Source organism: Prorops nasuta, unplaced genomic scaffold (assembly GCF_024137725.1).
Source record: "Prorops nasuta isolate Cenicafe-Biocafe unplaced genomic scaffold, Cenicafe_Pnas_1.2 PNAS00009, whole genome shotgun sequence".
NCBI classification, from domain to species: domain Eukaryota; kingdom Metazoa; phylum Arthropoda; class Insecta; order Hymenoptera; family Bethylidae; genus Prorops; species Prorops nasuta.
The window spans coordinates 4,640,471-4,663,308 of record NW_027116806.1 but is presented as its reverse complement, the minus strand read 5'-3'; the positions used below and the strand labels follow the sequence as shown (position 1 = coordinate 4,663,308).

At 35.8% G+C, this 22,838-nt stretch overlaps 1 protein-coding gene across 1 annotated transcript in view; it reads right to left on the bottom strand.

Annotated features, from left to right (window-relative positions):
• flz (filzig) overlaps positions 1-16,324 on the bottom strand; it is a 46,788-nt gene extending 30,464 nt beyond the window's left edge. The window contains exon 1 of the mRNA XM_066732175.1: positions 16,228-16,324. The gene's annotated coding sequence lies outside the window, so the exon portion shown is untranslated. The remainder of the gene's footprint in view (positions 1-16,227) is intronic.
• Between the last annotated feature and the right edge of the window lie 6,514 nt (positions 16,325-22,838).

Genomic DNA, 22,838 nt, shown 5'->3' with positions numbered 1-22,838 from the left:
AAAACTAAAATATTTCTATTACAAAATAAATGTTTAAAAAAGTAATAAGTTTTGTAATCCATTTGGATAGTTTTTAACGAAATCTTTGTTATATATTCGTCAGCATAGCAAACTATCAAATTCACTTTGCCGTATTTAAGAGAACAGAGTAACCTAGCCAACTACGTTTCCTTTGGTAATATAGTTCTTTGGGCCTAAAAGAGGTTTTACAAGGATTTTTCAATTTGTCATTTCATCTTTTTAATTCGTAAATAATCTTTTAAGTTTTTATTATTATTTAATCAAAATTTGTTTTAAATAATAATAATTAGGTTTACCTTTTTATTAAAACCGTTTACAAGTTAGAAGCTTTAATTTTTAAAGTCAAACGTCCCAAGTTTTTCACGATCTCCCCTAAATATAGTAAATCACAGGTTTGGTCTGATTCTCACAAAATTGAAAATACAAGCTATGTCTCATAAATACAACGGATCTTGGAATATCATCCTCTATTCTAGCATTCGAAAGTATTAGTTGCCACCTTTTACATTAATTTAATTACATTAGCACAATTTAACCAATTCAATTTTTTATAACGAAAACCGAAATAAAAAAATTATAAAAATATATAGGCTACCACAGGCAGGGTATTAAATTTAGTTTTCCAATAAAATGTGAATATTTTTAAATAAAGATTAGGTACTTAATAGAGGGGTATAAAAGCGACTGAAATTTTCATCGACAAATACTGTTCGATTGAAACAACATCATGAAGCTGTACCTATTAGCAGTTCTTTTGATTTGGTTCGGAATTATGGTTAACCATGTCATTTTGTCAACAAATATACCAACAGACAGACAATTGAGAGACTGGTTTAATCGTAGCATTCTTCTTCTGGATTGGTGTAGAGATAAGGGGGTAATTGCATGGTGGTTATAAACACTATAATATTTTTATTTCATTTCAATCACATCTGCTTTTTTATAGTATCATCTGCACACAAACAAATTTGATAATGCGGAATTTAGAAAGTGTCTAGAGGAATATACAAATACAGTAGGAATATAATTGATTTTTGGATCTAACTCCATGCAGACTACGTGATAGCTTCCGTAATGTAAATTGTCGAAAGTTTCTAAGATGAACTAATAATTATTTATAAGTTAACAAAAACTATTGTTTTAATATACCTAATTTAAGACAAAAATATATTTAAACTATTATAAAAGAAAGCAATGTTGCTATTTTTAATAAATTAAAAAACTATTTTATTTCTGTGAAATAAATGATTTGTGTAAATTAGTTAAAAGTTTTATAAAACTAAACGAAAATGTAATTCACTTTTAATTATTTTTATCTTCAATAAAAGACCATTATTTAAATTTGATTCATTACTTGTATATAAATGACTTTGGTCAAAATTTGAATAATTGATAACGAAAAATAAAATAAAAAAGTGATTAGAGAGTACAATTAAAGAGAGAGATTGAAGCTGGGGGTTTTAATAAGAATTAAAGAATCTATAGATTAGTAGCTGGCATAATGCTATACTAAATGAAACTGACGAAAAATGCTTATACAAGTAATTGTTTGATTGAAACAACATCATGAAGCTGTATTTATTAACTGTTCTTTTGCTTTGGTCTGCAATTACAATTAATCAAGCGTTATCAATAACACCAGAAAATGATACAGTCGAAAATGAGAGGATCGCTTGTATAAATAAAGTAAATTTTAATTACAAATATTAATATATTTTTGTATATATATCTTAAATCACATTTGCTTTCTTTTAGTTTACTGCAGGCACTCGCAGGTATCGGGCCAATTATGATGCTTGTATGATCGAATATGACAAAGCTTTGCAAAGAGTAAAGTGTCAGGTGGGGCTGGGATATTCTAGTAGATGCTAGTGATCGAGAGAATCGCTGCTATAATTGCACTGTGTGAAAAGCAATCTAAAATGAAATAAATATTCTTTAAGTGAGACAAAAAGACTATTCTTTCAATACTCCTAATTCAAAACTAAGATATTTCCATTACAAAATAGACCTGTCATTTCGTAATTATTTTTTCTGATTTATACATCCCAATAGTATTCAACGGAATTTGTGAAATAAATTTATCATTAAAGCAAGCTACCACATTTATTTCGTATTACTTAGGAAGAAATTTCCAGTGAAATTTACTTCTAAAAATTAGGAAAAATTATTGTACTTTACCATACCTTATTGGGACGTATTAATAAGTTTGTAAAAATTGCTGAAAATTAAAGAATTTTTCTTATCGACATGATAAATTTTACGTTTAGTACTATAAAAATTAAAACTGTTAATAATTATTATCATGAAGCACCGTAAAAAATAGTATCACTCCGTAAAATAATTATTCCTGTGCATAATATGTATGTTTTTAATAAAATTAGGATTATAATTGTCCTATACCTTAAGCATAATCAAAAATTTTAAATTTAAGTCTTTAATTGGCCTTGATAAAGCTCACAAGAAAAGCTGTGGATAATATTGGTTTTTGATTTGTTAACTAAATAGCATATACATATATATTGTTGTGATAGTTGAACCGGATTGGATTTTAGAGGACACGTTCGGAAACTGTAAAACTCAAGACAAAAGTTTTCTGATACGAAAGGACATTTGTACAAAGAAAAGTACATCTGTTTTCTTCGATTTTATTGGTGTATTAATTACCCCATTATGACGTAACAATTCTTATAGGTACAAAAAGGAGAAAATGAGGGGAAATGCACAAATTAATATAAGAAATAAGAAGAGAGATTTGCTTTCACACACCAGACTAGCAATAAATATCCTATAGCTATCTTACACAGTCAAATTTTTACATTTGTTCTGTATTATTGTTTCCAAATTGTAGAATTTTATTAGTTCAATCTTTATTATAGTAATATTTACATTTTGTATTGCTATAGTTTTATTCCGATTATTTGAATCTAGTTAATAAATAGTTGCATTTTATTATGCTTTATATAGCGTGAATCATAATAAACTACAATAAAATCTGTACGATAAACTATGACTAATATCTACATTAGACTATCCTGCATTTTTTTTTATTCTTTTTTTGCTCCAGTCCCAAAAATCGTTAAGTTAGATAGAAAAAAACAACTTCCCGAAATTTGTAGTTCGAAAAAAATTGTTTAGAACTGTCTCAGTCAACATTTATGATTAATTTGCACAAAAATTCATTTATCTCCGAAACTATAGAAGATATCAACTTTCTTTATATAACTTTTCCTGTGCCTCTCTGCATTTATTTTCTGAAAGGTTGTTAGCAATAACTTGATATCTTTTATAGTTTCGAAGATAAATGAGTTTTTATGTAAAATTAACATAAATGTTGATTGAGTCAGTTCTAAAATTTTTTTTGAGCTGAAAATTTGGGAGCGTTTTTTTCTATCCAATGTAACGATTTTCAAGACTGGAGTGAACAAAAAAATATTCAGGACGGTCTAATCTATATGTAGAAGTTCTTTACTCCCTACTTCGTTCTATAAAAAGTTATTCCCAATATTAAAGAAAAGAATGGAAAACTATAGTTCAATTTTAGGGTCTCCTAACGAGATAAGCCGAGTCAACAAATAAAGTCGGTTTTGTGTTAGTGTTTGTCGAATCAGAATAAATCCAAGACTAAAATGCTCAACTTTAATAGTATTTTAAATACGTAAGCAACGAATAATCTGTTTTGGAATTGAAATTATTGAAATCCCATGCATGAACATTTTTTTTTTTTGGAACAAGAGATTCGATTTAGGCTGGGGCCACACTATGCGTTTTAACCGGACCGGTAAAAACGATTGCGTTTTCACCGGAAAGCATTCATAAGTAACATTGCCCCTGTTGGGCAGCTTGCGGCGAGTGCGGCACGACCGGATCAGTGTGGCCCTTCTCATTCAAAACTATGTGCTTTCGCAATACATCCATTTTTACCGGTCCGTTTAAAACGCATAGTGTGGCCCCAGCCTTAGGATTAGTTTTTGTCTGAATTGAAAAAACGAGGTATGAAACCGTGGCTTTCGATTTGTTTTGGACCTGAATTTAGATCTGAAAAAGAATTTATTGTTTGACCATGGAACGTCATAAATATATAGTTAATGAATCGATTGGGTTTTTTATTGTGAAAATTGAAGATATATGAGTGAATGTATCAGAAATAGTACGGATAAGGAGGTATCATCCTTTACCCCAAAAATGAAAAGTATATATATATATATATATATATATATATATTTGCAAACCTTCAAATACGCCTAATTCATGACAGAAGTAGAATTCGACAAGCCTAAGCTATCTGTATCGGAATAAGTCATATCAGAACATTTTTTTATATTGTTTTAAAAATATAAACTAATATTGTAGGAAGATAAAATTTAATATTTTTAAGTAAAGATAAGGCACTCTATAAACAAGTATAAGAATGGCTAAAAATGCAAGACCTAATCACTGTTCAATCAAGACTCCATCATGAAGTTATACCTATTAGTTTTTCTTTTAGTTTGGTCTGGGATTGGAATTGATTATGTTTCATCAACAATTGTATCATTGGATAATAACCAGAAAGACTTGTCTTTGGCTGCGTTTTTTCATTCTGTCTTGAATTGGTGTAAAACGAAGGTAAATGTTTATTATAAAAAGGAAAATATTTTGATTTTGTTTCAATTACTTCTGATTTTTTATAGTATAATCTACAGATATTGACATATAAATCAGAGGAATTTCGCAAGTGTGTACAAGAATTTAAAAAAGAGCAGGGATAAATGGGATGATTTTTATTATCAGTAGCTCCATGCTGATGGTATTATCGATTGTGTATTATACGCTGTAAAAAATGTATCTAAAAGTTGAAGTAAATATTAATTAATTTAAAAAAAAAGGTTGTTTCAGTAGGGTAGACTGGGTACGATTGTAACGGGGTACGGTTGAAACAACTAGAATATCTAAAAAAACTATTAATATGAAACTGATGAGTCTTGGTGAGAAGATAGTGGGAGATAGTCTAAAATTGTTTCAAAGCCTCACTTCGCTCTCCTTGCAATAATCCCAAAAACAGAGGGGTCCATTGTATTTCAAATGCTAAAAGTAAGTATTTTTGATCGATTCATTTTGTTAATATCTGAATATACTTAATCTCTAAGCACTATTACGGTGGATTTTTCATAATTAGTACTGAGAGAAAAAATCGTTTGAATTTAATGAATGTATTTATTTGAATTTGATTTATTTCAATCTAATGATTTTTAGTTCAATTAAATATATTTTATTTAAATCAAATGAAGAATTAATTGAGATTAAAAAATACATGCATTAAACAGCATTTATTTGAAATACATAAATATTTGTTTTTCTCAAATATTATTTATTAAAACCAAACGGCCTGCATACTTAAATTAATCAACGTAATTGATTTAAATACCAATTTTAAGAAGTTAGAAAATATTTTTTTCACATTAACATATATTTGTTAAAAAGCATAAAATATAGGATTGCCTGAAGTAAGTAACTAAATAAATTAATATTTTATTGAAACAAATATATATTGATTGCACGTCATAAAATATTCTTTTCTTTCAATTATATGAAATACTTAAATTAAAAATAATACACACGCATATTTTGAAACTATTATAAATGGGACCTCCAAAAGCTTGCATTTCACACCACATTAACTTATTTGAATGTAATGAATTATTTCTTCCGTTAAAACTTCTTATTCATTAAAATTGAATAAGAGATTGTTTAATTTTAATGCATCCTTGTGTTATTTAATTAATGATTGCTTTTACTGAAAGAATCCATTTATTTGAAAGTAATATTCTATTCATTTATTTGCCAACAACATATTTAATTGATCCAATAAAAGTTTGCTAATTCTTATGCTGAAATATCTAATACGAATAAATTCTATACGTTTTGATGAAAAGAAATAAATCTTGTATCTAAGTACACTATGCATTTGCTTTCAAGAAAGTTTAGTTTGTGCTAAACGATTTTTAATTTGGCTTAAAATATCTATTAATTTCATTTAAACGAAGAATAGAATAAAACAAAAAATATATTCTTGTTTAATTTAAACTAATAAAATCTAGATTCTAACGATTCCTAAATTAAATATATTCCTGTAGCAATATTAATTTGCCTTTTTATGCAATCATTCCTTAAAGATTTTAATGCAAAATTAAAAGCAGGTTGTCGACTACACGTTTTGTATGTAATAGTGGTTGAGTGCACTTTTTTAGTGATGTCCATAATATTTCTTTAAATCATTATATTTGTTGAACAATGGAATAAAACGTTCAATTTATTTAGCGTCTTGGAAAACTTTTATGATATGTCAAAAAAACTTATATTATGTAGGAAGCCCTAATTAAAAAACTCTAGATGCATTTCAGTAACCTCAACTGAAGATTCCAATATTAAATAAAGGACACCGTTGTTTATACCTCTGCTCTATAAATACATTGTAATTAAGGGAAATGAAATTTATTTTGTACTATTGCAAATGAATACTATACCGTTTAATAATCATTTATATGGCTATGAAATTGAAGAGTCGTCAACTTGGAAAGTCGTTTCCCACAAAAAATGTAATTGATTATTCTCCATATTATGCTCACGTAGTAGTAAATGGAAAAATGTACGTAACAGGTCTGTAAAGTTTGATGTATATTTTACACCTTCGGATCCTATTCATATGGTTTAAAGTTTATAATAATTTCTAAAATGTGCACAATAAATTTATTTTCATCTAATATTTTGTATTTATTAGTTCATAATATAAATTTGTTCCTATTTACAAAAATGATTAAAACAAAGAAATTATCATACATAAAAAATGGATGTGAACTGGGACATTTAACAGAAACTCCATTCGTAACAACTATATAGAGATCCTTAGATTAAAAAAAAAATTGGTTCAAACAAATTTTTCTTTGAATGATTGCCATCTCAAAATATATTTTATACAAATAAATTAAATAAAGTTTGATAGAAATTAATTTGATTCAAATCATGATTTGTTTTATTTAATCAGTTGTTCATTAAAGCTATGTATATATTTGTTTGAAAACTGATAAAGTCAACATTTGTTTCAATCAGGATCCTATATCTTATGCATAACAAATTTTCCATGCTTTTACTTCCTCAATCAACAAAAAAATTAAATAAAATATATGTTGTTAACAATTCGGTAAACTTTATAAATGAAGTTATTACTCTGCCGTTATTTCCAATTAAATATTTCACCAACTCTATAAACTTTGAGAATGTATTCGGAACCAAGAAATTATGTATTTCTATAAATTAAATATATTCGTTCCTTAATACTCTTATATTCGTTTGAATTTAATGTATATTTATAACTATACACATGCTATTCATTTTGCGGCCACTAGATGGCACATGACACCTCGCGCGCGTTTCTCTCGCTAGTTACCTTCGTGTAGTCAGTTTCTATATAAGAAAATATAATCTTATGTATTCTGGCTGTTATGAGAGGTAAGTGTATGTATATTAATGTATTACATATATGTATATGTTGTATGTGTCGTATTAATTGTATTGTAATTTCTACTTTGTTTCAGACAAATAAATGTAAATTAATAATGTTTTCAGGTGGAGAAATTATTCGTTAAATACAAATGATCGATGTAATGAAGAATATTAAGCATTATAAGACTTCTGATCTCAGAAAATGTTATGAACAATGAAAATATCCGGAGCGATGTAGTACAGGCACAAAATTGAAAACATATGGTTGAATGAAGTTTAAATATAACGTATGAAGCAATTAAAATTTTTATAAATTTTATATTATATCTAATTATTATAAATGAATATTTATTTAGATGCAATAAATAAGTTCTTTGAGACAAACATTTTAAACGAAATTTCCGAACGACATTGCTTTTAAAATGAATGAAATAATTAATGGGTTGAAACTAATACAATTGTGAAATATATTTCATTTCAACGAATATTTATTTCTTTTAAACAAATATGGGATAAAAATTAGCCTTATTATGACGTGTTTTCTTATTACGTAATCAATACGTCATGAACACGTCATCAATGTGTACTTTTATATTTCATTACTAATAAATACTTTCTTTATTTTATAAAATGTCTGCATGGTTTTAATGAATATTTACTTCAATAAAATGTGCATTTATTTAAGTTTAAAAATTAATGACGTCATAGCCGTACATCATAAATGACGTAATAGCGGTACGTCAAATAATTCGCGAAATCTTAATGCAGCATCCGTTACACTATATCAAACGAACGTTTCAAAGAAACGCATATTTTGGAGACACAATTGTACATTGCTTACTTTGACATGAATATGTGCATGTTTTTAAGATATATGCATTTTCAGAAAAATTTTTGCAGTTGTGGTTTATGAAATATATTCTTGAATTAAACATTATCTATGTAATTGAACCAATCGTTTACTGAAATTAATTAGATATTCATGTGATTTAAAATGTTGATTTTTTTATTGTAATAAAATAAGTTTGAATTTATCATATATTGATTTAGAGTTATTCGTTAGATCCAAACAAACTCGTTAAAATCAAATAAACTAGTAGCATGGACGCATATTAAGTGCCGCATTTGGTTGAATTTAACGAAAATCATTAGATTCAAACGATTTTTTCTCTCAGTATATTTGAGTTTTATTTTGTGTAGTTTAATACTTTTTATAGATTATCCGATAAATTCGTAAGAGCTATTAAAGTCTAAAATCGGAGGGTGGGTATGATTGTAACACTTTTCTTGGTGTCGATTGTAACAACCATTTTTTTTTTATATTTATCGTTTAAGATGCCAATACAGCGAGTCAGAAAGATATCTAGAAGTCAGAACGACATCTCCTGTTTCGAAGATGCTTATGACGCAGTGGAAAGAGGTACATCCTTAAGGAAACAACAGCATATTCAGCGAAAAACAGTTAACAGGGAAAAGAAAAGTTGCTTAATGAATTAAAAGAAAAAGGAGTAAAAGGCACAGCCAAAAAAAAATAAAACAGTCATAGAGCATCAACATCTAATGAAGAAAATGTTTGCTTGGTATGCATTGAATTATTTAATAATAGTAAACCAAGAGAAAAATGGATTCAATGTCAAGGCGAATGTATATATATAGATATATATATAAGCTCTGCAGGGCTCATTTATGATGTACAGGAGGTAGTCGTACCTTTATCTGCTACTATTGTGATGAATCAGAATAATTTATTGTTTAATTAACATAGTTATAAAAAGAATTATAAACAGATGTTTCATTTACATTTTTATATATTTATATGAGCAAAAATATTGCATTTATTGATGCCTTCAATTTGTTTATGTTTAATAATAAAGCAAAAATTTTTATGTAAAATTTTTTATTGTTGTTTACGAAGATGTAATAAAAACCATTAAAATTAATTTATTTCATATTATTTTCATGTGTTACACACGATCCCCATGAGTGTTTCAACCGTGCCTGGTATGAGGACGATTATAACAATAGCACAGATGTAGGTAAAATGCCTATGCATTAAGAAATCATGGCTTTTAAGCATCTGATTGTGATGATATCTTAAAGACAGATATTTTTCTTTTAATTTTGTTGCATTGCGTTACCATTATTGTGAAAAACGAAAATAGTACAAGCGATCAAAGTAAAATTGTTTCAATCGTACCCAGTCTACCCTTGTCCTAATTCAGAACAAAAATATATTTACAGTGTTGCAAAAAAAAGTTACGATATTATTTTTTGGTAAATTTAATTTATTTTTAATTATTTCTCATCTTTAAAACACGATCATCATTAAACTTTGACTCACATTATTACTTGCAATAATGTCTTATGCAGAAAATTGAAATAGAAAAGACAAGAAGTAAATAAAAGAATGATTAAGGGAGAGAAGGAGAAAAGTTGGAACTGTGGATTTTCAAGGGTCGCTAGATCTGCAACGTCGTCGATGAAAATATATAGAGTAGGTAGTCGGCATAATGCTATATTAAATGAAACTAACGAGAAATGCTATAGGAAATATTGGTTTCTAATTTGCCAACAAAATGGTAGATATATATATTTATTGCCAATAGGGTAGCGGAGTTGGATTTTCAAGGACACGTCGCGAAAAATGAAAATTCGGAAACCAAAACGTTCTCCAAACGAACTTTCTTATACAAAAAAAGTAACGCCATTATCTTTGACACATTATAATTTTACCAATATCTTAATCACGACAAGACACAATTCTCTGCTATAAAATTAAAAAAAAGAAATACAACAAGAAAAGCACAGATTAAAATAAAATCGAGAGAAGAAGAGAGATTTACTCTCGTTAAACGAAAGCACGTGGAGGAGTCGATGGCGCGCGGGTCCGTAGATGAGGGAAATCACTTTCCTCGGAGGACGGTATAGGTGGAAGTATTCACAGTTGAACGCGCAAGACCTGAAAAGCTATCGTGTAATGATCCCGAAGTCCCGATGACAATGATCACCGGAAGGAAAAGGAGAATTATAATCCAACTACGCGGGAAATCACGTGATAATTACAGCAGAAAGTACATATACGTCCCAATCATACCTGTTGCACCGCACGAATGCTATTTCATACTACGCACCTCTCTTCGTGTGTTCCCCACCTCTTCAGACCCTTCCCCGCCCGTCCCTTTACGGTACTAACGTCACATTCCTGTTGGGGAAAATCTTCGGCTACAAAGTTCCGTTAATTTCGGTAATGCATCGCCATTAACGATAAACGATTACATCGATAAGAGTATCTTCGTCGATCCAATGAGTTTTAAACTCTATTCGACCGATGGACCGAAGATGGACTTCCGGTTGAGAGTTGTAAAGTCGCGCGAAGAAGAAACTCCTAATTTGTCAAGTGGTTGAAAGGGACTTCCGGTTTGGAAGACGAATGAATGCTGGAAGCCATGCAGAGGGAGAAATTGAGAAGAGGCAGGAGACTATTTGCAAAAAGAAATGGAAGACAGAGGTTGAACGAACCGAATGATGACGTAAGTAGATTGAGAGTGCGAGGCGAGGTCTCAAAGATATTTTCCCATGTGGATCGAGGGGAAAAAATGTGGACGCAGCAGCTGAGGTAAATTTTCATGCCAGATAAGGCGAGCAACCGCAACACGTATCGAAAATTCTTCCGCGTTCATTGGCCGTTCATCAATATAATGTTGCATCGGGTGGTCGACACAAGTGGGCTTATATATATATATATATATATTATTGCAAGAAGGAAGAGAGTGGAAAGGTGGTGGGGGGAGATCGAACGAAGAGAGCAGAGAGCATAGTAGACTTAGGAGAAAGCTCAGTTTGGCATGCCACTTGCTTATTGGATCTGGGTGACCTGATTGTGCCGAGGCCAAGCCACTTCCTCATCTTCTTCGGTCTTCCTTTCTCGACTGTCACCATACTGCACGTTGCTTCCTTCATCGCTCGCTTAATTCACCCCCCATTAATTTCTTCTTAATTCCCACGCTACAACTCATTCTCAATTTTGTCAATTCACCTCCTCCCTGAATCCTAACTCATCGATTCAATATCACTTCATAAGTTTTTCTCAGATTGCAGCAGGTTTGATCGGATCAAGATGATTCGTCAATTTCCTTCTGTCGTTACTATATTTCCACGTGATCAATGATTTCTCGTCCCTTATCAATTATTCCAGGCATGCGTTAACTCGATTACTCGCTTCATTCGTTCCGACGAGTTTCCATTCTGCGCATGGATATCATAACTGTTGGATGGTTTGGCTAGCAGCATTTTTCAATGGATAATGACTTTCCATTAATTACTGTTACTGTCACAATACAGTCGAAAGATACCGTTCTATGCAGGTGCTTTCACTGTTTCTCCCCCGGGCGTTCTCGACAGGATCGCTCGTGCAAAACTGATCGACTTCTTTGCCGACCTGTGCTCACTGCTCAGCTGCGACCATTCAATCCCACGGAAAGCGACAGTTTATCTTTTTCAATCTTCTCTTTGCCGATATATATATATATATATATATATATATAGTTGCTAAAAACTGTTCGTTGAATTTCAAAGCTTTAATCCAACGATTAACGATGGGAAAACCTTTTACGAGTTTCTGTAATATGGAAACAACGAAAAAACGACTGTTTCGATTAATAAATAAGTTATCGGTTTGCCAGCTATTTTCAGCGATCCTTTACCGATTCATCAAACGAGCGTTTCATCTTATTTTCGGATTCGATAAATAATTTCTGCAACACTGACATAATTAATGATGATAGGAACGTGGGTATATAACTCGATCGATCGCTTGGAATTACTCGATTATTTTTTACCACTTTTATTGTTCAGCAATTCGAGAGTGTCGAGGTTTCTAAAAATATATTAGCAGGGAGCAGCGAGACATACTCCGAGGCGAAAAAAAGGTAAATACTAGGTTAAACGCTATTCAAAGCTAGCGCAATTAATCGTTGAATTTCACCGAAGAGCTGTCAGCGTGAAAAGAATCGATGAAATATAATCATTCCAAGAAGGTTTCCATGTGACCCGTATTTCGTCTCTCTTAACAAAAGCACCTTGGACGCTCGACTGGCGATTTTCTACAACACTGTAGTCGACTGTAGCCCGGAATGAAATAAATACTAGGAAATACGTGGATGTAAACAAGATAAGTAGTCCATCGGAGAAGAAAGTCACTCGGTTCGTCCGATAATAAACAAACTAGGTACAAAATGTATATGCTATATGTGTGTATACGCGTAATATATTTATATCGCATGCTAATTTTATTATACATTGCACGTATTTCTTGGAAATAAAATAACAAGTCGAATGGAAGTAGAGCAATGGGAGAAGAAAGTCACCGGGAGGTTAGGCGGGGGTTTCGGTAGACGCGTAGACTACAGGAATTACTATTTAATAATGGTCTGTGCCCAGACTTGGAATGCATCCTGCCTGCAGTGCATCAGCACATTTTCTCGGATGGCACAAATCTCATTCGAGGATTCCGTCGGCCAATCAGCCCAATCATTGCTGATAATTCATTTGGATCTTTCTCTCCACCAATCAAACCGCTGATTCTCCCTTGGCAGCTCGTAATTTCAACGACATTTCGCTCGGTGCATATGGTGAATTCTTATTGAATTTCACGAAACGTCCGCTGAATATCAATCACACAGGACTGACCCGAATATCACTCTTCCAACACGTTTCTTCTCCGGTAGGAGACTCGGGCATCGAGGATGGAGCTTTTGTAGGTTATACGGTGTTTCCGCGCATGCGCGAGAACGTTACACGTGACAACTTAACTGAAAGAGCACAGTGTCAGGAACGTTCCTGACACATTCTTTCTTGTTTCAGGATAAACCCTCGTAAAAATGATTGTTTTTTAGTCTCGTTAGGTTTTTTATTATTAACAAAACTTATCCGTGTATCTTCGATCGAGTCAAGGAGAAATTGGTAACCGGTTGAAATCGGGATTCCGAGGTAATTAAATTGGCAAAGATCGTGTATCACGTGCGATTGTTTCATTTTGCGGTTTGGTGCAGCTTTCGAGTTTCTTTATTGGCCAGATTCAATGGCGAGCGATTGGATGACGATTCAACAGAGCGTCGCGAACCTTTTCTAGAAATATATGTGTTAGAAATATTCTATACATTGAATATCTCAAATGCGGTCCGTTTACCGCGTGCTGAAGTCGGCAAGGCAGCTTTCTCCTCGCATCTAGAGCCATCGACATGGACGTCTTGTATTTACACAACTGCATCGATTCCCGATTTTCTTTTCTCCTGCAAACCAACCAATCCCTGTATCGATCTAATCCCTCGTAGCTCACAGAAATCTTATATTACAACAGGAAAATCCTATTTAAAGCCCTCCATCTTTCACCTAGCACTCCTCTACTACTCGTTCAACCTCGCACAATTTTTATTTTCCATTTACTCCTACCCCCATTCTTCCACTCTTGTCCTCAATTTACTTTCATCCCATTCTTTCCCTCCGTTTCAATCAAATTCTTCCACTCCTCTCCTTCATTTACTCCCATCTCATTCTTCAAATCTTGTTTCCCATTTACCCCTACCCCATTCTTGCATTTCCTTTTTTTCTCCTCTTCCATTTTATTCCTTTACCTTGACTCCCTGCCCCCCCCCCCCCTCCCTTGTCCCTCCTTCGAATGTGCGTAGCAAATATTCTTTTCTTTAATTAAATTTCCTTTAATCGTAATATTCCTTTACCTTGACACCCACCCATTCCCCTCCTTCCTTCTTCAATTATAAATTTCCTTTAATTCTCTAATTTTGTATAATTTCTCCATTCCTACTCCTGAAAAACGTTTTATTTCAAAAAATATTTAAAGACATCGCGCGACTGTTAAGATCCATTCTTACACATCGTAGTACAATAGATACTAAATATATATAGTTTATAAATCTCGTGTCCCACGTGTGCTTAAATAAAGAGCAGAATTATTTGCGGCTTTAACCGAATGATGCTCGGCGGTATACGAGGAGACTGATATGGATTGAAATGAGCTTTGTGATTGAGTTTCATCCGAAATGGTTATCGATCGATCGGATTCACCTTTTGTGCTTCGATGACGGGGAGTCAAGTGGCGTCGAGCGACGGGTCATCGATAATTCAGTGAACGAGCTACGCGACATAATTTATGGCATTTGGAAATTTAACATCGGTGGTAGCAAATATCGATTTTGCATAAACGCTTCGGGAAGACGGACGTCGAATACGCTTAATAGCCGCAATTTGCGACGCTATTTGTTTTACTGTTAATAAAAGCGTCGTCGATAAACAGGATAGTAGCTCGTTTGTTTCTTAATGGATAAAAAACAAACGATCGACGTTGACGAAGCAAATGAGCTTAATTGAAATTTTACAAACGACCCTGTCCATTCTTCCCGGGTTACCGATCGAGCAAAGATCGCTCCTCGCTTCCAAGAAGCACTGGGAAAAAATCGTTTAATTAATTCTCGGCCAATCGTTTAATGTTTACGATCGATATTCAGCACGGACGAAGCTTTAACTGTGGAAAATTGGCCACGTTCGTTACGAGGATCGCTCTGAGAGAACGAGCAATAAACCGTCGTACTTGAGACTCTTAGCCTCGGAATCGATCGACCACTGGATAAAGACACTTGCTCTGTCGATCGGAAATTTTTCCCCCGCGCCATCAGTTTCATCGATCTCGATGCTAAATTTATCATTAATTCACGCGTCGATATTTTTCTTCGTCTCTTTTACTCGCCTTTGACCATCGAGAGTGTTCGGCAAAAGTCGTGGATCCGCTCACGCGATTTCCGTCTTTCGATGATCGGTCACGATGATTAATTTGATTAATTTTATCGAGAGAAATTTCATTCGAGAACGACGATGAGATTCCATTGGACGTTGCGAGTATACACTTTGAAATTGATTTTTGCAATTCACAGGTGAGCCGAGATTCGAGTTAGTGCGTATTTGCAAGGAATAATTAACATTCGTCAATTTATACCGTTAGCGGCTGCTGTTGCCGCTGGTGTAACTGTTCTTGTCATCTCAACGTCGAAGGGGAAAATGGTATTTAGAGAGAGAGAGAGAGAGAGAGAGACTTGGAATAAAATCGTGCAAAACTCTTGGGATCGAAGGCACAGTATTGGTTTATCGCAGGATCGCTGTGCGAGATGCGAATCACGATTGGAATTAATATTTGAAATTACATCCGGTCGTCGATTTTACTATCGATTCGTTTCATTGTAGACGCTAGACTCATAATCCGAGGCTACGTGTGCATTTTTCATTCACGCGCGTTAATCTGGATTTACGTGACCGGCATTCCTACGAATGCCAACCGGTTGTGCGGACGATGATTTTTTTTTTCGGTGGCAAAGTATTCATAGTGAAATCTCGAGATAAGACCAAGCGGAGTGATTATATTGATTACGAGAGATAAAATGTCGTTAGAGACCCGAAATTGACGCGCTGGACGTAAAAATGTGGGTTGAATTGTGGAAAATGTAGAGGATGGCGGTGAAAATCGGCACGATCGGTAAAAAATCAGTTGACCAATGAAGCGTTTATCGGGGTCGTAGAATTTTCACGGGGCGAATTTATTCCGTCGAGGCAGGACAGCTGTTTTTTCTCTTTCCGGCACGGCTAGGACTACCGATCCGTTGCGGGTTCTCCGATGTGGGTTAACCGGTCTCGGGTTCTCGTGGCGAATCCACTTACCGTGCCAAGCGCAGAAACCGTCGTGGAGAGCAGCCCGGTTAACAACAGCGTCTCATAACTTCCTGCTTGAAACAAGCTCAAGGTCACTCGCAGCAAAGGGTCCTCCGTCTTCACCTGCAGCCACTTGTATCACTTGCCTCGTGGAACTGGGATCACTGTACCGATCACTTCGGGACCTGCAGGAATTATCCGGTGATTCTCCTCACCGAGGTCTTCCGGAAAATATACCTCGCGAACCAAATGAAACGATCGAGGAGGCGAACCGATCTTTTCACAAAACTTTCGATCGGTATGGAATCGGTATCGATCGGTACCGGAAGTCGATCCGAATACCGGTTATAGAAGCTATCCCGTGTGTCCTTGTTCGAAAAGGAAGAGATCGGTATTGTAGCTGGGTGAAGAAGAACGCGGAACTTTTTGAAAGCGATCGGCCGATCCGCGTTATTCGTTCATCCGGCAGGTTAACTGGATGGTACCTGTCTGGCCGGTGTGCCGCGGCGGCATGTGCAGGAATCGCATGGCTAAGTCATAAGCCAGTCCATCCAGATGATGGTGGTGGCTCCAGTATAGTGGCAGGGGCCTCGCCTGCACGGGGGAGGGGGCCCCGCAGGTGGGGAAGGGGACGGAGAAATCAAAGTGGGCCACTGGCCAGGTCACGTGGAGAAGAACGGGGCCCAACGTCCACAACTGCGACACACTGTCCTACTCATTGCCTATACGAGACGTTCAACGTCTTCTCCTCCTCCTCCCCCACCATTACCATCAATTTCCTCGCCTCCTCCTTTACTATACACACTCTTCCATTTCTACCATAATTTCTCTCTCTCTCTCTCGTGTTTTTCTCCAATTCTCCAATTCCCCACCGATAGGCCCAAATCTTTCCGTCGATTCAACGATCCATATAGGGATGGTTCGTTCGTGAGGTCTTTTCAAATTCAGGCTAGAGACCGAAATCAGGCTACGGTAGACTGAAAATAACAAAGTGGAAAACTGAGAGGAATCGCGCGACGTTTGAGGTAAAACTGCGCTTTCATCGGGTAACATCAAAGCGGAACGTTGACTCTCCTTTGGTTCTGGGGCCTCTCTCGTCGATCCGAGCACAGAAGGGTCTCTGCTTGGTTAACACCGTTATCAATTAGACATTCCTCCGGCTGGCTACGAATTCTAAACACCTCTCGGCTTCCCCGGATCATCCTATTGCGCCTTCGCATTGAACGGTAATATCGAAAAATTATATCCCCGACTTACAACCGAGAGACTTGTTAACTAAATTTATCGCTTCCTTTTACACTGTATACCATTTTTAATTATAGCAAAGGTGCCGTTGCGATGCGAGCCGAAAGTCCGAAGAACGCGAATCATCACTCGTAAATATAACGAAAAGCGATGTATTTATTGCCATTATTTCTTTTTCATAATTTTCATCCTCTTCGCTGCTATAATTATTCCATTGCGCGTAATTTAACATAACACACGCGTGTGTATACAAGGAGTTTTTTTCTTCCCAAAAGATTGAGATAAATCGATGGACGATGAATATTAATCGTAGACAATTTTTGGAACACCTGGAAAGACTGGAAGGTTCGAGGAACTGCATGATTAGTCAGCTTTGGTGAAAGAAAAAGAAAAAAAAAGGCGCACGAAGGAAAGAAAAATAGAGTCAGACGAATAGCCCAGCGGCGTCGGGCTGACTCCGAAATGAGGTGAAATTCGGCGGTCACGAAGCTGATTGGCATTCCACATGGCGAATCATCGTCCGCGAAAGTCCACTCGGTTTAAACCACCAATTCCGGAGCCCCTTTTCTTAAAAAAAAATCCGTTAAAATTTCTTTCGACGCGATAACAATGAAACGCTTCATTCTACTCGACGGAGATCGTTGACACGCGCAGGAGAAAACTCTCGGCGAGGAGTACGTTCTATAGCTAACACTTTTGGTGCTAAATATCGCCATGTTTTCGCACCAGCGATTTCCGTCTGGCTCACTGGCTCGACAAACGAGTCAAAAGAGGCTCGCGCAATTGCGTTGACGTCTCTCTTGATTGGCTGATATATATTCTTCACTCTCATATATATAGGTGAACGATTGGCAAAAAAACTTGACATATATGCATATATATATACGTATCCTCGAGTTATCGAGTTTCCATACACCCGTGGTATATCGGATTTTCCCTCCTCCCCTTCTATTGTCACCTATTTATATATATAAGCAAAGTATACCACAGCGCCAGTGTCCCTTCTCTCTCCAACGTTTATTTCAATTTTTCTAAGACAATAGAGGAGGGACGCCTGGTGGAGTGGGAACCACGATGCAATTTTATCGAGGTAAGTGCACGAGTTAATTCCTTCGTGACGTAAACCGTTACATCACGTTGTAGCGTGAGAACTGTGACGTAGAACATTCTGCTCCATCGTTTTAAAGGACGTATTCATCACAGAGCCAAGGCGTGGGTGTTTAACAAAAACTTGGGAAACTACCCAATGAGCGCTCTCGCTCTTGTCCGTATTTTCGAACAAACCGTGTTAAACACTTGTTAACACCTGCTGCGAATTTGTCCTTTACAGCTTTGCTCGTTCAACGACTTTCTGTTTGAATTACGTTCCTCATTGTTGGAAATATATTTAACACCTCGGCGCCATTCATGGAAATCGTTATAGTGATGAAAACTCGCTACAAATGAAACAAGCTCGAAATTCAAGTTTGTTATTCGCTTTCATTTCCACCTATATTTCCACTCCCAATTACCGAGGGTGCTCGAAAATTCTATGGAACTTTGGCATTTATGCGAAAATGTCTCGGTTTTCCGGACCTTTTCATATTTCTACGATCCGTTCCAATCGAATAGCGTGTAAAAGGAAAAAGAATTTTCCTGTTTTATACACTCGATTGGATAAAGCATCGTTGAAAACATCAAATCGATTTACACTTGCTGCGTATATTTGTATGCTATGCTATAGGAGAAAGGTCGACGAATCAATTTCCCGTAATGTGTGCAGCTGAGTTAATCGTTTTATTTAAATCGGGTAATATTATTTTTGTACCATTGTACATTAATCTATATAACGTTGTAAATTAGAGTAATTGGGAGCATTAACTAATGCCAGGATAAACAACCACTTGACACTTTTATCTCTTTATTACATCGCTTTATTAAGGCACATAAAGTAAGGTGTAAATTAGTCCATGTGTAGCAGCATTACGTCTGGATGCATGAATTTTCAAAGGTAATCATTATCTCGATCAAGAGCAGAACGATATGCTCTACATTAGAAAAAGAAGTTTATTTCCGTGGCTCATTCTGTGCTCCCAGCTAATTTCATAAATAATTTAATGCTGTTACATCACAAAGCAGCTCAGCTGGCTCTCTTAGTTTATTTATAAATATTTAACAAACTGGATGTACAGGAATCTCCAAAACGAGACTAACTTCCTAATCTAATCTCATCATTTTACAAGTAGGCATTTTCAAAGAATACCCTGGCCTGATTTAATGCTCCAGTTTACCATTTTAACGTTGTACAATTTTACAAAATTCTTTTCACAATGATTACACATTTTTTCCACGAAATTCCTTCCTTCGACGATCACAGATTCGTCGAGTGGCCTCGGACAAATTTCCTCTCCTGTTACTTCCAGCTGGAATTCCAAAATCTCGAAGCTCGCCGTCACCTTAAATTAGCTTTGGTAATTTAATCGGGTTGTACGAGAGAGGGGCATGCATACAGAGGATATCGGTGTTTGACTTACGAAGGAGCCGGCGGAGTGGTCAGTTTCCGAGCCCAAGTCCGTGAATATGTATTCGGTTACCAACAAGTACCGTTTCCAGAGGTTAGGAGGCGCGTTATTTGCATTCCTATATAGCAGGTGCTACCGAAAATCCTGAGGGATCCTCCGCGTAACGAGATCCTTCGGATTCCCGAAAAGATTTCTTCCTAACCTCCGTTCGACTATTATACACCTGTGCTCCCCAGGCGTTCCTGTCTCTGAGTGTTTATTTTCTGTGTCCCTGCATGTGTGTGTTTTGTGAACGTGACCGGACCCAAGTAGGTCAGGACCTGCAACTTTCATCACACGGCGTCGCACATACATTCGTATAAAGCACTATTCCACTTTAATGACAATACGTGTATGCGGATGACTTTGTTCGTGTAATTAGAGCTTGCCCAGCCAGTGATATCTCACCGCGCGACGAAACGTGTAATAGTTACCAAGGATACACGGTTCAAGCATGCTTTCGATACAAGCATGCAATTAACTTAATTACATACATTTGCTGCTTACTAATTGATTTTTATCAAATTCCCCTTTCTCCGTAATTCGTCCACTTTAGCCACTCGATTCGACAAATTCGCATGTTCCATTTATATTCAAGCTTTACAGTTATAGTCCTGAAAAAATCCACGCTTGTGATTTCATGATCCATGCAAGAAAAGGCGGTATTGTTCGATGTTCCATTTAAGTTTTTAGGTTAGCTGCATACTACATTGAACGTTAGTCGTGAAATTGCGATCAGTTCCGTTTATCACATCCAATAGTGAAATTTTCCACGTTTAATTTCTCTCCGGCTGGATCTCTGTCTCTCTGTTATTACTACCATTGCAGCTTTCTGGCCCATTTGCTCGCTCGACTTATTTACGCTCAGGTTGTCCCGAACCGAACGGATGGCAGCAGCGACCGAAGCACCTAACCTTAGTTACGCACGAAGACAAATTGGCAAAGCTTAGGCGGTGCGCTACCTTCTGTTAGGAAAAGCTTCCCGTGGATTAATCTAACTGTACATTTATACAGAGGAGAAATTCAACGATGACATTAGAGATTATTAAAACGACAGAAAATCTCGGGCCGACAATGTGGATAATTATATTTCCTCCAAAGAAGCCAGTTGTGAACTCTTATAACGCCAGAGGACTGTGCGTATAGGTTAGGTTGGATGATCGTGACTTTCTGTAAGTGGGTCGCGACCCGTGCTTCTTTCAATGAATTTTCATTGATACGTGTAATCACGTTTAGCCAATGGCGTGCGTGGGAATCGAGGAGACTTTTTTGCAACACCTGCGCCAACAACATCAAAAGAAATTCCGAAACAGCAGCTATATCTACAAGTGCGCGTTCCAAGACTCTTTCTCGTCTTAAATCAAGAAACTTATTTCCAACTCCTACGATAAAACGAGTGGAATCGTTAAAAAAACTCCCGGTGATCAAACCGCATCGAGGCAGGGACAACTTTAATTAGAATCGTGAAAAGAGCCAAATGAATTGTAGAATAAAATGACGAATGGCAAGTTTTGCATTTGAATAAACGTGAGAAGAGGAATCATGAAATTTTAACCATGATTTAAATCGCGTGGCTTTATGGGAAAGCTGAGTAGCGAAATTGATGGAAGTGGCTCAGTCGATAAATTAAGTTGTTTCGAGTGTGGGTATCCCGCGATATATATATAGTAACCGAGACTTTCAGTGACTGTTGAAAAGATTCTGCATCTTGTGACGCGTTGACTAAAAGCCAACGGCGCAGGGCCATAAATTTCCAAGGATGAGAACTCACGGCTTATCCCAAGAAAGAATCCAATACATTTAGGCCACGACCCCATAAGCTGAGGAACAATCGATGGTCATGACCCAGGATACACCCGCAGAACTGGGTCAGAATTGCCTCTGCCCTTTCACGTCGCACGCAGTTTTTTTTTACCGTTGTGTTTCTACAACCTGCTCGTAGAGTCCCGGTGGAACCCGAAATGAGAAGCTTGACACCTAATTTTGCTAATTCTCTAATTAAACCGAGAGCTGCTGCGGGGTCTTTACATCTGTCTCGCACGATGAGTCCATGGAAGCTCACAAATGTATAAAACTTTATAGTTCTCCTTGAAAGTTTTCAAAGACCCTGCCTGCACGCTTTTGACAAAAACAACAAAATCTTTATACGATAATTTAAATTCGCAGGAAATCTCTCGAGCGAAATATCAATGTCCGCAGAACACGTTTTACTCTGTACAAAGAGAATGAGTTCTGGTTTCATGCAGGACGTACGTGGAGGTCGGTGTCGTGTTCCAGGAAAGAAATGTCAAAACTGAGTAAAGTGGTAAATTTGAAAATTAAGCAATGTAGATCGTGCAAAAGGAGAAAACAGGTGGCCTCGGTTAGAGTAGTTGTTGCTACTACTAAACCCATGAAGGTATACCGTCTGGCAGGAGGCAAGGTCAGTCCGTGACCCTGGCAATCCGTGCGACCCCGATTCGAAGGAAATTCCATGATCGATCACGCCCCCACAGCAGCAACGTAGTTGCGCCGACGCACCTTGCGTTTTATCTCGACTACTCGACTTGCACATTCTCCATAGCCAAGAATTTTAATCTTCGATCCATATGATAATTATGGCGTGAAAGAATGATGAAATTCAGCAAACACAAACGTCCAATTTTTGAAGGATCGATATTGGCCACACGCAAGGGCCAAGTACAGCTCATTGATAAATCGCCAATAGGGCAGAGTCATCGTACTCTTCCACTAGAAGATAGCATAGAATGAAATCATTTTTAATCCTTAATGACATTAATAATAATAACTAAGTTTACAAGTAATATTAATGTTCTTTTTTCTTAACATCCTCCT